The sequence below is a fragment of the Cervus elaphus genome, chromosome 28 (assembly GCF_910594005.1).
Source record: "Cervus elaphus chromosome 28, mCerEla1.1, whole genome shotgun sequence".
Lineage (NCBI taxonomy): Eukaryota > Metazoa > Chordata > Mammalia > Artiodactyla > Cervidae > Cervus > Cervus elaphus.
In genome coordinates this window covers 40,614,921-40,628,875 of record NC_057842.1, presented here as the reverse complement: position 1 = coordinate 40,628,875, position 13,955 = coordinate 40,614,921, and the positions used below count along the sequence as shown (strand labels likewise).

At 46.9% G+C, this 13,955-nt stretch overlaps 1 protein-coding gene across 3 annotated transcripts in view; it reads right to left on the bottom strand.

The window, feature by feature from the left end:
* The window catches only part of FYN (FYN proto-oncogene, Src family tyrosine kinase), a 211,423-nt gene extending 198,343 nt beyond the window's left edge, over nucleotides 1–13,080 (bottom strand). For 2 of the 3 annotated variants that reach the window (XM_043889952.1, XM_043889951.1), the window contains exon 1: nucleotides 12,619–13,078. The gene's annotated coding sequence lies outside the window, so the exon portion shown is untranslated. Of the gene's footprint in view, nucleotides 1–12,618 lie in introns of all 3 variants that reach the window. The other variant, XM_043889954.1, reaches the window with a different exon arrangement.
* Between the last annotated feature and the right edge of the window lie 875 nt (nucleotides 13,081–13,955).

Sequence of the window (13,955 nt, the reverse complement as noted above, 5' to 3'; positions counted from 1 at the left end):
GTAAATGGGACACTGGTAATACTTTGCTACACTGGACTCTTCTCCCTATGGTATAGGTGGGCTGAGGTCCCATCAGAGAGTGTTTGGGGCTGCAGTTTTCCAAGCACCAATCCTCCCTAGATTACACTCAGGTCTAAACTGACCAGGGGGGGTCCCTGCTGGTGTTCAGTCACTCGTGTTTGACCCTCTGCGACCCCATGGACTGCAGCACGCCAGGCTTCCCTGTCCTTCACCATCTCCCGGAACTTGTTCAAACTTATGTCCATTAAGTCAGTGATGCCATCCAACCATCTTGTCCTCTGTCATCCCCTTCTCCTGCTGCCTTCAATCTTTCCCAGTATCAGGGTCTTTTCTAATGAGTTGGGTCTTTGCAAAGTACTGGAGCTTCAGCTTCAGCATCAGTTCTTCCAATGAATATTTAGGATTGATTTCCTTTAGGACTGGCTGGTTTGATCTCTTTGCAGTCCAAGGGACTCTCAAGAGTTTTCTCCAACACCACAGTTTCCTAGTGGCTCAGCAGTAAAGAATCCACCTGCAACGCAGGAGATCACAGGAGCCACAGGTTTGATCCCTGGGTCAGGAAGGTCCCCTGGAGGAGGGATTGACAACCCACTCCAGTATTCTTGCCTGGAGAATCCCATGGACAGAGAAGCCTGGTGGGCTACAGGCATGCACACAGGCATGCATAAAGTGACCACAACCTCCCAGGAGCTACTGACACCCATAGAGGTATGTGGTTCTTCTCCTGACACTGGAGTCCTTGCAGGTTCTTAAATCACACCTCATCAGCCTTCACTGAGCAGTTCTCAGCCCCATAGAGAACTACCTCCAACTCTCAGCAATTTGAAATCCAGAATCTGTTGAAATAATAACCATAAGTAGTACTGAGAATTATATGGTCAACCACACTTCTATGAAAAGAAGGGTGTAGTATGGCATACTATCTGTGCTTTGGCCCTAACCTGCTAACAGAATTAGAAGCTGGGATCATTGCATCTTCACCCAAGAGGATAAAATAAAAGATGGAACCTAAAGCATTACATGCAACCAAAATCTGGATTCTAACACAGGACGCTGAGGATCTACGGATGCATTGGATGTGATGTGTTATCTGCAAGAAGAAAATTTACTCAAGATACATCTCATTCCAGAAGTACTGAGAACACTTGTAAGACCTACCAGACTTGAAGCATAGACTCAAAATCAACAAGCACTTAATAAATGCACAGTTCTGTGTAGTGTTTCATGGCACAACATAAATGAGGTGTGCTTCCAGCCTTCTAGAAGCTTGCTACTGAAAACAGACAATATTGACACTGACATGTACCAGAGTGACTAAACATGAACAAACTGGATAAACACATGAAGTGGTGACATTACAGGCTCGCCAAGGGGAAAGTGCATTTTGTTAGTGGTGTGTGATCTCCGACATTTAAGGTGATGGTTGTGGCGGTGGAGAGGCGGGCAGGAAAAGCTCTGAAATCATAGACAGCGCATGGCGAAGAAGGAAAAAAAGTTCACTACCTCTTTCCAAAGACCATAATGGCATTTCAAACAACAGTGAAGCATGAGGTCCGCCCCTTCCCCTCTTTGCTGCAGCAGTGGTCCATATACACAGAATGTGTTTTCAAGGCTCTCCCTCGGATACATTAAAGCTGGCATCCAGGTGAGGGCTAGGCAGGGGAGGCCATTAATGAGGAATCACAGAGTGCTTTTCACAGGGAGCTGAGAAGACTCTTAATGCGGGGCTGACAAACATCGCCTGTTGTGCTGTTGTGTCTTATGTTACAGAAGTAACTCAAGCAATCGCTCCCCGCAACCATGGAAAACATTTTGTAAGACTTACTGTCAATCACTCTTTTGAAGGATATACAGAGGCTGTGGTTGGGATGCAGTGTTAAATCATTGCTCTGTAGGACCTAAAGCCTAAGATGGAACCCTCCTTCCCAGCTAAAGAGATTCTTCAGCTATGCCAAGTGAAAAAATGAATGCATGGGGAGATGGCACCCGCGCAGCCATCGTGGCTTTCACGCAGCCGAGGAACCTTGCCCAGTGCAGCTCTGAGAAGCCCAGGTTTACTGTGGGCAGGGGCACAGTAGTGAGCCTACCTCCTCCCCTTCCCCTGGGCCCCACAGACCCTCAGGCCCAGCCCTGTAGTCCATTCCGCCACTCTTTCCTCTTCCATCACTCACTGTCATATTTTTCCAGTTTCCTCCAGATTTTGAAACATTCTGCATTTTCCCCTGGTCTTGGACGTCATTGGGCACTGGCTGGTAACATCCTATTTTTTTTTTTTTTTTTTAGTGAAAATTCTGTTGATTAAAACCTGATGACAGAGGGCAAGGAAGGAACTGTTTTGCTGACCACCCTAAATTTTTAACAAAAAGCTAAAGATTACAGACAAAAGAGCTTTAAACACACACCATTTTCAGAAGACAATGGTGGGTCCTAAAACAGTATAGCACAGTCCCAAACCTAAGTCACATGGATCCATAGAGAGAGAACCTGATGCCATCAGAGACTACAGAAGCTCAATGTCCAAGAAGATGCCAGCAGATGGCCAAGAAACTAGCTATAGATTCCAGGGCCCTGCCCCCAGAGTCTATCTGAATAGACACCTGCTGAGCATCTACACTATGAATGACTCGGCTACAGGGGGACCAAAAAACCCCATCATACCAGGCCATGGTCTATTGAGAAGATGGGACCCACATATACAGATTTCCTCGAGACCTGGATTCTAGTCTAAAAAAAGGAGGAACTGGATGTACTGACTGTGGGCAAGTCACAGAAATTCTCTGCTCCTTGGATTCCTCACATCAGGAACACCTCCTCAACTAGACAGCACAGGATGAAGCAGCTGGAATCATTTGCAAACCACAGGAAAGAGTGAAGGACATATCAAGAGAATATCGATCGGGCAAAGGTGCTCACAAAAGAAAGCCACAGAACTGGTGTTTTCAAGCAGGAAACAGTGATAAAAGATACAGAAAGACAGAGTGTGACAACTCAGGCCCTGTATCTGAAAATGATGAGGTGCTGTTTATATTTCTAGGAGGTCAGACAATAAACTAGACAAGAAACAGGTGAACCCCTCCAAACTCTGAGAGCAAACGAGAGAAACCTTTAGCATAAATTAGTGTTTTTCAAATATCCTTGCGTGCATACGCAACATATCACACGATTTCTGGAATAAAATTGAAACTGAAATAAAAATCAAATTTTACACGTGACAACATTTAAAATTGTTATTGCTTCCAAACAGATACTACAATGTGTGGCAATGAAGGAACTCACTGGTGTTTATTTGCCTTTTCAGTGGAATTTAAATTGGGCGGAATTTCACAGAAATATAGATTCAGTAACTTTTTCTGGGGATTAGAAGAAGAAAAGGTTGGGAAAAGCGCCCTGAGCTTTGTTGTGGGAAAGGCGATCTGACTCATTTTTAATTTTCCATTAAAGCCCTACTTTTCAGTATAAAGCAGATGGAATCCTTATACAACTCCATGAAAAGCCTACTATTTTTGGGTACCTCAAAGATGGAAGCTCTGAAGAAAATGAAAGTGTTTGACTGCATCAGATGAAATCCCACCAGCACATTCAAAAGGAGCAGGTACTTAGAAATCTTAAAAACACAAGGTAAGAGATCTTTCTGTGGCAGATTTCTGATCCCAGCCTCCCCTGGGCTCACTTCCCTCTGCCTCTGATGGATGATTTTTCTACCTCTTCAGCAGCCAGCTCCCACCACTGTGGCTCAGAGTCACTCTGCTTCTTCGTTCCTCATCTTTGAGAAGCTGCCTCCCTGATGGGTTCCATCCTCAGGGCCATTCTCATATATAGAATGTCAGGGTTAACCCTGCTCACCCCATACCTACTGAGCCAGAACCGGGCCTGGGACTATGCATTCTCTAAGACCCTCAGAGAACAGTCATGCAACCACGGCCCCAAAGCCCTTTCCTTATCACGAGATAAGCCCTGGGTTGATGTTTCCTGTTTGTCTCCCTGCCAGGGTGGATGGAAGAAAGAAGAGGGCCTATCTTTACTGTGTATGAGCTGTGAAGTACTGGGCTAGGAGGTGGTGAGCACTCGTTGGAGAGATGGAACAAATTCAGCATTAAGAGCATTGGTTCTGGATCAGACTGACTGCCCGGGTTCAGAGCCCAGCTCTGCTTACTAGTTGTGTGACCCTGACCAAATCACCACACCTCCAGGCCTCAGTTTCCCTATCTGTTAAATGGGAATAACAACAGTACATCATGAAATCGTGCTGGGTGTTGAGCTGGCAAGTCAACCACGAGTAAAACAGTCTGACTTCCAAAGAGCTCCCAAGTCAGGAAAAAAGGCCAGTATCTTCCTACTGTCCAACCCAGCTGACCCATTCTGCTTTAGAAGTCAGGCTGTGACAAGGGTGAAGACAAGCTGGTAACCAAGCACCACAGAGCCCCAAAATAGGACCAACAGGGGCTTCCCGGAAGGTAAGTCTTCATGAAGTCATCAGAAGAAGCGGGGCTTCCCTGAGGGCAAAGGTACTTTTCCTATCCCCCAAAACCTAATGCAGAAGTAACTGCAAGGCAAAAGCTTTGAAAAAGCTTTGAAAAAGGTTTGAAAGTACACGGGGAACAAGGAACAGTTTTGGAGCAAAAGCAGGTGTGAGTTTAGGAGCCAGACAGACCTGGCTTCTCTAGTAATTAGCTGTGGGACAATGGGCAAGTTACTTTTCTGAGCCTCAATCTTCCCATCTGACCAATGGGGATAATACCCGCCTCGTCTAGTTGTGATGACCAAGTAAATTACTGTATGTAAAGCATTTCAGGCCTCTGGGATTCAATAATAAAGGCAAGTATGATTATTATTCTGGTGTATTTAGGGAGGGGTGAGTGGTGGGGGGGTGCTGTGTGCTTCTTTATACTACCACAGAGATAGGAATACAGATCAGAAAAACACAGTTCTCAGAAAAGGCCTTCTGAATTGAAATTAGCAGTGGGCTAAAACTTTCCCACACCTTATTTTTCCCTCTCTCAAACTTACATGGGTGCTCAATACACATTTGCTCAAACCAATGGGTGCTGCCTGAGGACTTGGGGGGCCAGGGCAGAACACGTAATGACGACCTCTGCACCCGAGATCTCCTGAATCTGTTTCACGCCCTGAGCAAGGCACGACGCGGGTCATTCAGGAAGCAGGCCAAGACGGATGGGAAAACACTCTCATCCAAACATTACAACTCAGAGTCTTACAAACGCTGTTAAAGTTTCATGAGTCAGTAAGCATTATCTTTTCTTCCCACATTTTTATTAGACCATAAATCCATTCAATTTATACCCTTCCAGGATTACTGTGTTCTAATCAAGTCCAGAGTGCCACTTACTCGGAAGCTGTCTGAACTCCATGTCACCCAAGTCCATTTGGATAATACTGTTCAGGCTTCTCTTGGGTTTTAGTAGCTAAAAATTAGATCTGCTCAACTAGAATCACTGAAAAAAAATTATATTCTCTAAATAACCCAAATCATCCTTTTTTCATAGGAACCAAGTGCATGAAATTCATAACTCATAGGGTTTTTTTTTCCTACTCTGGAGTTTATTCTACCTTCGGAAAGTCATGGTGACTTCTACAGTCAAACTCAAGGGACACACCCGCACACTGTAGATAGGGTAAAATTCTGGTTATCTGACTAAAACAAAGACATTCTTTTATAGGGCTAACTTCAAAGCACTTTTATGTTTTCTATTCTCAACAATAGAAAGGCTTTGCATTTCTTAAGAAGACTTACTAAAAATGCCATTTTCCCATCATACTATTTCAACTAATTTCCTATGTTTTCCAATAATTCTTGACTCAGAACTGACAATCACTCAATTCTTTCTAAAATGTTCAAAATCTCCTTTTCTGTACACAATACATTTTCATCCCTTCTCTAAGGGACATATGAGTTAGATGTACATGAGTTATGTGTATGTATAGATGTGTAGATATATACATCTATATATGTATCAACACCTGCATACACATTGCTTTTCTATGTGTGGGATACTATTCTTAGTGCTTTACATGGATCAACTCATCGACCCCTCCCAACAAGCCTCTGAAGTAGGAACTCATTTTAAAGGTGAAGAAAGGGAGGCACAAATAGATAAGGTAACTGGGCCCAGCTGGAAGGGGTTACACACACCCCTTACCTGGGCTGAAAGGGTTGAAGCCTGGCTTTAACTGATGACTTCGCCATCTTGGACAAGTCAGCCAGCCACTCTGGGTTCGAATTTTCCCTCACAAGTGAAATGGACGAGCTGGACTACATGATCCCTAAGTCCCTTACAGGTCTATGTTCTCTGGGGTTTGCTAACATGTTTCTACCTTGGTCTGGGGAGCAGCAGAGTTTTAGATTTCTGTGGTCACACTGCTCTGGCTGGATACAAAACCCAACTGCACTTTTCATTCTCAATCCTGCTTAACCTCCGGGGCACAGCCCTCCCCTCCTGTGAATGAGGGCCCCCTCCCTCCTCGGCCGGCCCAATCCTCTGGCTGCACCTCTCTTATCCAGGGCCTGGGGGCCTCTGCTCACCCGGCTCTCTCTCAGCCTTATTTGTTCTTCCATTCAACACATCCTTCCTCACTGATACTGTCCATATCCACAGCTCCCAGTATTTTGTAATATACTGCTAGTAGATTTATATCTGATTTATATCCTACTCCTCAATCCAGACCCATCTATTCAACTGCCTACAAGATACCTTGACCTGAAAGTCCAAAGTGTGCATGATAAAAGTCATCACTAAAACACCCGCTCCCTGTTCTTACTGCACTGCTTGTCCGCAGGTCTTTCTCCACCTACTCTCAAGAACCCCGCTGCTGCCTCTCCGCAGCCCCACAAGGCACTGTCTCACCCTCTCTTATCCTGTCTCTCTTGTCCCATCCCCACTTCTGTGCAGCACTCCACCTATGACTCATCTGAGCTTCCGTAACTACCTTAGCTGCATAGATGTTGACCACTCTCTGGTCAACAGTCCACACTGTGGCCAAACAGATCTTCATAAAACAAATCAGACCAAAGCGGCATCTCTACTTGCAACTCTTAAACAGCATTTCTGGACAAAGTACTTTTAAGAACGTTCTCAATTTTTCCACCAGTTTTATCTCCCTCTACCATCCCCACCCACCCTAAATTACTTGCAGTTACCTAAAAAGTCGGGCTTCCCTGATAGCTCAGTTGGTAAAGAATCTCCCTGCAATGTAGGAGACCTGAGTTTGATCCCTGGTTTGGGAAGATCCCCTGGAGAAGGGAAAGGCTACCCATTACAGTATTCTGGCCTGGAGAATTCCTTGGGGTTGCAAAGAGTCGGACATGACTGATTGACTTTCACTTTCACTTTCCTAAAGTCTGTGCGCCTGCATCCTCGCTTCTCCTTCCAGGCCAGTGGCCTTCACACAACACTCAAATGGCCAGTTCCTCCTCCGGCTTTCTCTGCCTGGCCACCCCAATTTCCCACCTCCCTGTGGAGTTCATGCTGCCTTGAAGACCCAGAATCATGGCAGTTATCACTGTGGTCAGAGCCTTCCTCAGGCAGTTTCTTAGGCAGGATTACAACTCTTTGTCCCTGAGGCATCTAGTTTAATGTCTGGCAAATGGTAGATACAATGAATGAATGTTGCTTGATCAGTAAATATGTAGGACGATTCACAAACTCTTACAGGCCTATCTGTGGGCCACAGAGGATCCATCCTAAAATAAGAGAGTCACGCTAAGTAAAAGTAGTTCCAGAGTCAACATGCTTTGCTTTCTCATTTTTAGTTTTTTTTTTTTTTTAATTTCCTAGGTTAGCACGAGGGTCTAAAATGGGAAGAATGGCAATAGGAATCGACATTTTATTTTTTATTTAAACATAAAGTTATGTTTCCCAACAACCAAAAGAATCCATTTCCAAAGTATTTATGCCACCCTCCTTTATGGCATGTAACACATTTCAATCAATGTCATCATTATGTCCATATGTATTATCTTGCATATTGCCTCGTGGCTAAGAGCAAAGGCTTTGACACCAGACTAACTGGACCTGAATCCTGACTCTACTGCTTACCAGCTGTGATTGATCTTGAGTCAGTTATTTAACCTCCTTTGCTTAACTTTCCATATGTAAAATGGAGATCATAAGCAAAACTACTTCATATCATTATTGTTGTTTTTTTTTTTTCTTAAATAAAAAAACAACAACCCTGAAGTATAGTTAGGCTTCCAGGTGGCTCAGTGATAAAGAATCTGCCTGCCAAAGCAGGAGACACAGGTTCACTCCGGGTTTGGGAAGATCCCCTGGAGTAGGAAATAGCAACCTGCTCCAGTATTCTTGCCTGGAAAATCTCATGGACAGAGGAGCCTGGCAGACTACAGTCCAGGGGGTCGAAAGACAATTGGACACAACTTAGCAACTAAACAACAACAGCAAAAGTTGATTTATGATATTATATTAGTTTCAGCTGTTCATACCATTATTAAGATTAGAGCTTAAACAGTGCTCGGCATATAGTAAATGCTCAATAAAACTAGCTATTATGTATTATTTTTATCTCCTCTAGCAGACTAAGTTCCTAAACAGCAAGGACAGCAGAAGTATTCATTTTCACAATCCTATCTTCCAGTGCCTTGCACACAATAAGATATCGGGCTAACGTCTACAGAACTGATGAATATAATGAACTGTTTATAGCATACACACAGGGGGAAAAAGAAAACTGGAGAAGGCAATAGCAACCCACACTAGTATTCTTGCCTGGGAAATACCATGGAGAGAGGAGCCTGGCGGGCTACAGTCCATGGGGTCCCAAAGAATCGGACACAATTTAGTGACTAAACCACAATATAGCAAAAGTATGTGCATTACTAAGTCTGATGACTAGTACGGACAGAATTGCTCCTGGGGAGGCCTGTGGAGAACAGGGGCTGTCCAAAACACTAGTGATTCACCTGGCTTCGGGAAGTCACTTAACCCCACGGAAGATGCAGGGCTCACAGTCACCCACCCACTCAAGACATCTGTGGGTTGGAGGGGACCCTGTCAGGACTGAAGAGCTGGGCAGGTGAGGCTCCCTTCCCATGAACATGGCCTGGGGCAAGAAATTTCTCCTCTAGAGTCTCTTTCATTTCCTCTTCCAATTACAGAAGGTAGGACTGTGATTTCTAGAGACTCTCCTGGCCATTCGGGAAGTCTATAAAATCAGCAGATAACAATCTAGGCCAACAAAGGTGGTACTGGAGAGCCGCATCAAAGTCAGTCCCGTAGCCATCAGATCACTGTATTACAGGGAATAACTGGGTGGGAAATGGCTACTAGAATTGACAAAAAACTAAGGTTTTTGGAAACATGTTTAAAATGTGAAGGTCTGAACTTGTAAAATCAAAAGAATGAAAGCAATAATGGGTAAAGGCTCTAGGTTTCCATTTAATTCTCATCAAGCTACAAAGTCCTTGAAGGCAATGACTGTGCCTTGTTGAGCAGCATCATATGGCAAAGTTGTGTGTGTACGTGCTCTTGACTTTTTGTGACCCTTGGACTGTAGCCCACCAGGCTCCTCTGTTCGAGGAATTTTCCTGGCAAGAATACTGGAGTGGGTTGCCATTTCCTTCTCCAGGGGATCTTCCCGACCCAGGGTTTGAAACCAGGTTCAATCTCTTGCATCTTCTGCAATGGCAGGCAGATTCTTTCCCACTCGCACCACCTGAGTTGTGGCATATAGCAAAGTTGCTGGCCCCAAATACATATCTTCTTGACTTTTTTTCTGGTCATATGATAACTATTTCCCAGGATCCCTTGCAAGTTTAATGTGGCCATTTAACTAGCCCTCAAGTAAAGGATATAAGCAGAAGTGATGGGTGTCATTTCCAGGCCAAGGCAATTAAAAAGTGGGTGCATCCCCTCTGCTCTCTCTTTTGTGTTTCTGCCAGCTGAAAGCAGATTACAGTGGAGCACCAAGGCATGGTGGAATTTGGAGCCCAGAATCACTGCATGGAGGAAACTCACCCACTGATCAGAAATACCCATTTTGAACTATTACATGAGGAATAATAAACATCTATTGCTTTTGAGTCATTATATTTTTGCAGGCCTATTTGTTATAGCTGCTAATATTAGGCTAATTAAGCCAGGTGCTTAGCACATACCAAAGACCTAACACATTTGTTGAAACAAGACCAGGTTCCTTCTTTCAATGTGTTGATAAACTAATGATGGAAATAGACACGTGCCAACCATAATGCCAGCTGCTGAAGTGTGAAAACAAAATTGGAGGCATGGTGATTTGCTTGAAGGGGAAAGGAGGAGAAAGCATCCCAGAGTAGAAGACTTTTGAGCTGGGCCTTAGGTTGAACAGAACCCAAGCAAATCAGATGGGGTTAGAAGATTCCAGACCCAGGAGAAAGCAGAGAATAAAAAAAAGTACAGAAAGCAGAACATGCATTTGTTCACATTCAACCTCATCACTCTCTTGAACTCGGTCAACAGAGTGTGAGCTTATTGTGCACTGACTTTCTTTCCTGGCTTTGGCATCAAACAACGCTTTGTTTTGTTTTGTTTTTAACACTACCCTCAATAACCCTTTTGCTTTTTTTTAAATATAAAAAGTTCCAAGATGAATGTCCTTAGAAAGTGCAGAAGTAAATGTTTAATGAACCATAACAATTCTTCTCTAATAAAATTCTTGAAGAACTTGAGACGGTTCTATTACTTGTAACAGTCAAAGAGCCATGCTCTTAGGAATCAATGGGTTCGACCTAAGTTTTGACATTATTGATGAAGCATGTAACAGTCACTGGCTTACAGAATGGAACATTAAGCCCCCAGATTTACATTTACATTTCCTTTTCAAGAGGAACATCAAGCAGATGGTTTAAGAGATCAGGCAAAAGATTCTTTACATCCTTCGCTCATAGCTAAGTGCCTCCAACACCTGAGACAGTTAACAAAACCACTTCCTCCAAAAATCTGACAGTCCCTCCGTCTGAAAGCACAGGACCCGAGGGGCAGAGGGGCAGGGACTTGGGAGAAAGAGCACAAAGGGTGGAAAGTATGGCAGTGGCTTGGTAGTGAGAGGAAGGATGTGGGCGTCTGAAGGCTGCCCTGAAGCAGGGGAGAGAGACACAGTGCCCAGTGGTCTTCCAAATACCAACTTAATGCTGTGTTAGCAATGTCCCCAGGAGCTTGTTTAAATACAAGGGTGAAACAACAATCACGGCCGGACAAGACTTCATTTCAAATGACTTCAGTCCTCCTTAGACTTGAGAGAAGCAAGTTAGGCTGCCTCACTCCTAGCAAACATCAATATAACTCTCTTTGGGAAACAAAATTCTTCCTCTCCCACACCCACGTATCCTACCCCCTACCATGAAAGGGAGTTAAAACTGGGCAGGGGAGGGTGCTACCCTGAGAGTAAAGCAACTCTTCAGACAGCTGAGATCAATTCCCCCTTAAATCTTAAGAAGTACTGCAGGCGCCAGTCAACACTACTACTGGTCCATGAATACAGCAAAACGCCAGCACCTGCCACCCTGCATCTGGGGCCTTTTATTTTTTGGTAAATGTGGCAGGAAAGACTCTCAGAGAGATGATCAACTGCTTTATCTGAGCAAAAGGGAAGCCCCAGGGAAAAGAAACAAGAAGCATCGCGCCCATCCTTGGGCACTTTGTGCGTCTCCTCTCTGTGCAGTGAAAGGGCTCTTTGTGTCACACACGCACACACACACACACACACACACCCCGGGCGAGTCTGTGTGATTTATTGGTGGGAGGAGGGGCAAGAAGGGTGATTTTATTATCCCTCTTCTCACTCAGTCCCAGCAAATCTCCGCTGGGGCCCAAGCTTGGTGGCCTCTTTCTGGCTCAGTCCCCTCCGCCTGTGGCCGCAGAGATAAGAGAGGGGAGGCGACCGAACAAAAACAGTCATCGATCTAGGGAAGTAGAGAGGAAATCCAGCGAGCTGAGAAGGAAGGAGAAAGGACCCTGAGGGAGCTGGAGGGGTGGAGGGGTCAGAGGAAGAGGAGCTGAGGCTCCAGCACCGGGGACTGGGGAAGGGTGGGTGGTGGCACAGGAAGAGTGGAGGGGAGGATGGGGGAAGTGCAAGGGAGGTGCCAGAAATAAGCTGGAGGATGCGATGGGGAAGGCGACGGCCACAGGAGGAGGAGGCCGAGAGGTGGAGGAGTGGGGCAGGGGTGGAGTGGGGTGGGGAGGGAAGCAGCACGGGGCATCAATTATTAAGTGATTACATCATCCCTGACATTAAAACAACACACACAGCCCGGGTCCCCGCGGGGGGCCCCGAAAAGAGGGCGGAGGCGGAGTCAGGGCCAGCCTAGCCACCCCCCCAAGCCAATTCCTATTCACACCCTGAGGAAATAGACCCCCCAGCCCTGGGCTACCTCGGGGCTGCAGCCCGCAGAGGTGTCCTCCGGAGCGACCACAGGAAGACTCCAAGCGAGGCCAACTCCCCGGCAGCCCCGCGGGGAGCCCCAGAGGCGGCGATGGCCAAGAGACTGCAGCGCCGGGCCCCGCGGCGGGGGCGGCGCTGAGCTGGGCGCCCGCGGCCCGCATCTCCGCAGCATCCCCGCGGCCCCGCGGCGCATCCCCGGCCGCTTACCTGCGCTGCGCTCAGGCTCCGGAGCCCATTCACATGGTCCACTCCCCGCCTCCTCCGGCGCGGCCGAAGCGGCTCCGGTGGTTGCTCGGCGGGCCCGGGAGCCGGTGGGCCTTCGGAGAGTGCCCAGGGGGCGGCGCCGGGTGTCCCCGGCCCGGCGACCGGATCCCTCCCAGGCGCGGGCGGCGGCTTTGTGTGCGCCTGGGGAGCCCTCGGTGCGCGGGGTGAAGCGCCGCGCGCCCGGGCGGTGATGGACGCGCGGCTCCGAGGGCAGCCTCTCCTCTGCTCCCGCGGCCGGTCGGCGGGCGGGTCTCGGCGGCCTTCGGCTCGCGGCGACCCCTCCTCCTCTCCCGCGGCAGCCCCCTCCCCGCCGGCTCCGCTCCTGACAGATGGCGCAACTGCAACGACGCGCCGCCGCTGCCGCGGCTGCTCCGAGCTACTCGCGCTGATGCTCCAGCCCCTCCAGCCCCAGCGGGGAGTGAGGGAGGGCGGGAGGCCCCGCGAGAGTGGCAGGCTCCGCTGTCCTATCAACGAGCCCCTCGGGAGCAGCGGGCGGCGACCATTGGTGGTTGGAGCGGAGGCGGGGCGGCGGTGGGTGGGGCCACCGAGTGGGCAGAGCGTTCCCGTGGCATTGGGCATCCTGGCGTGCGTGCGGTGTAAGGGTGTGAGGGGATGCTAGATTGGAAGAGTTGTGCGTGTGTGTTTTTTAAGGTTTACGTGGACTTGAGGTAGTGGGTTAAGGTAAGGAAAGAAGAGGAGAGTGTGAGCTGCAGTTTCTGCTTTGGAGAAGGTTGCAGCCGCTACTGCAGAAAGGCATCTGCCATTCCCTCAAAACCATGGGAACCTGCCTTGAGAAAGGGCTGTCTTTCCTTTTTGTTGTCTTTTCATTTGAAGGTGGGAGGATAAATTGGAAAACTGTTAGGGTGATTAAATTGTTTCCTCTGATCAAACCGAAGAGTGAGGAGCAAGGGAGAATCCTATCACAGAAACCTGGAAACGCACAGTTAATATTATTAGTAATTATAAGGAGGGGGAGGAAGAAAAGGAAGGGGATAAAATGGGATAAATTAGGATGAATTTATAGTCTTCTGATATATATATATATATATACATATATATATATATATATGCAAAAGTCTGCAAGGAAGTATTAGGGAAATACGAATGGGGGTGGAGAGGGCAGGTGACTACTAAGGAATCTGCAATCACAGAGTGGAGATTTGTTTGTATAGTTTTTTCCAAAAGCATGTTTAATTGTAGCCATTGGTTGTCTTTGGTTTCTCATGAATTCAGCCTTCTCATGTTTTTTTTCCTTCTCTAAATCAGATTTTTCTTGATGA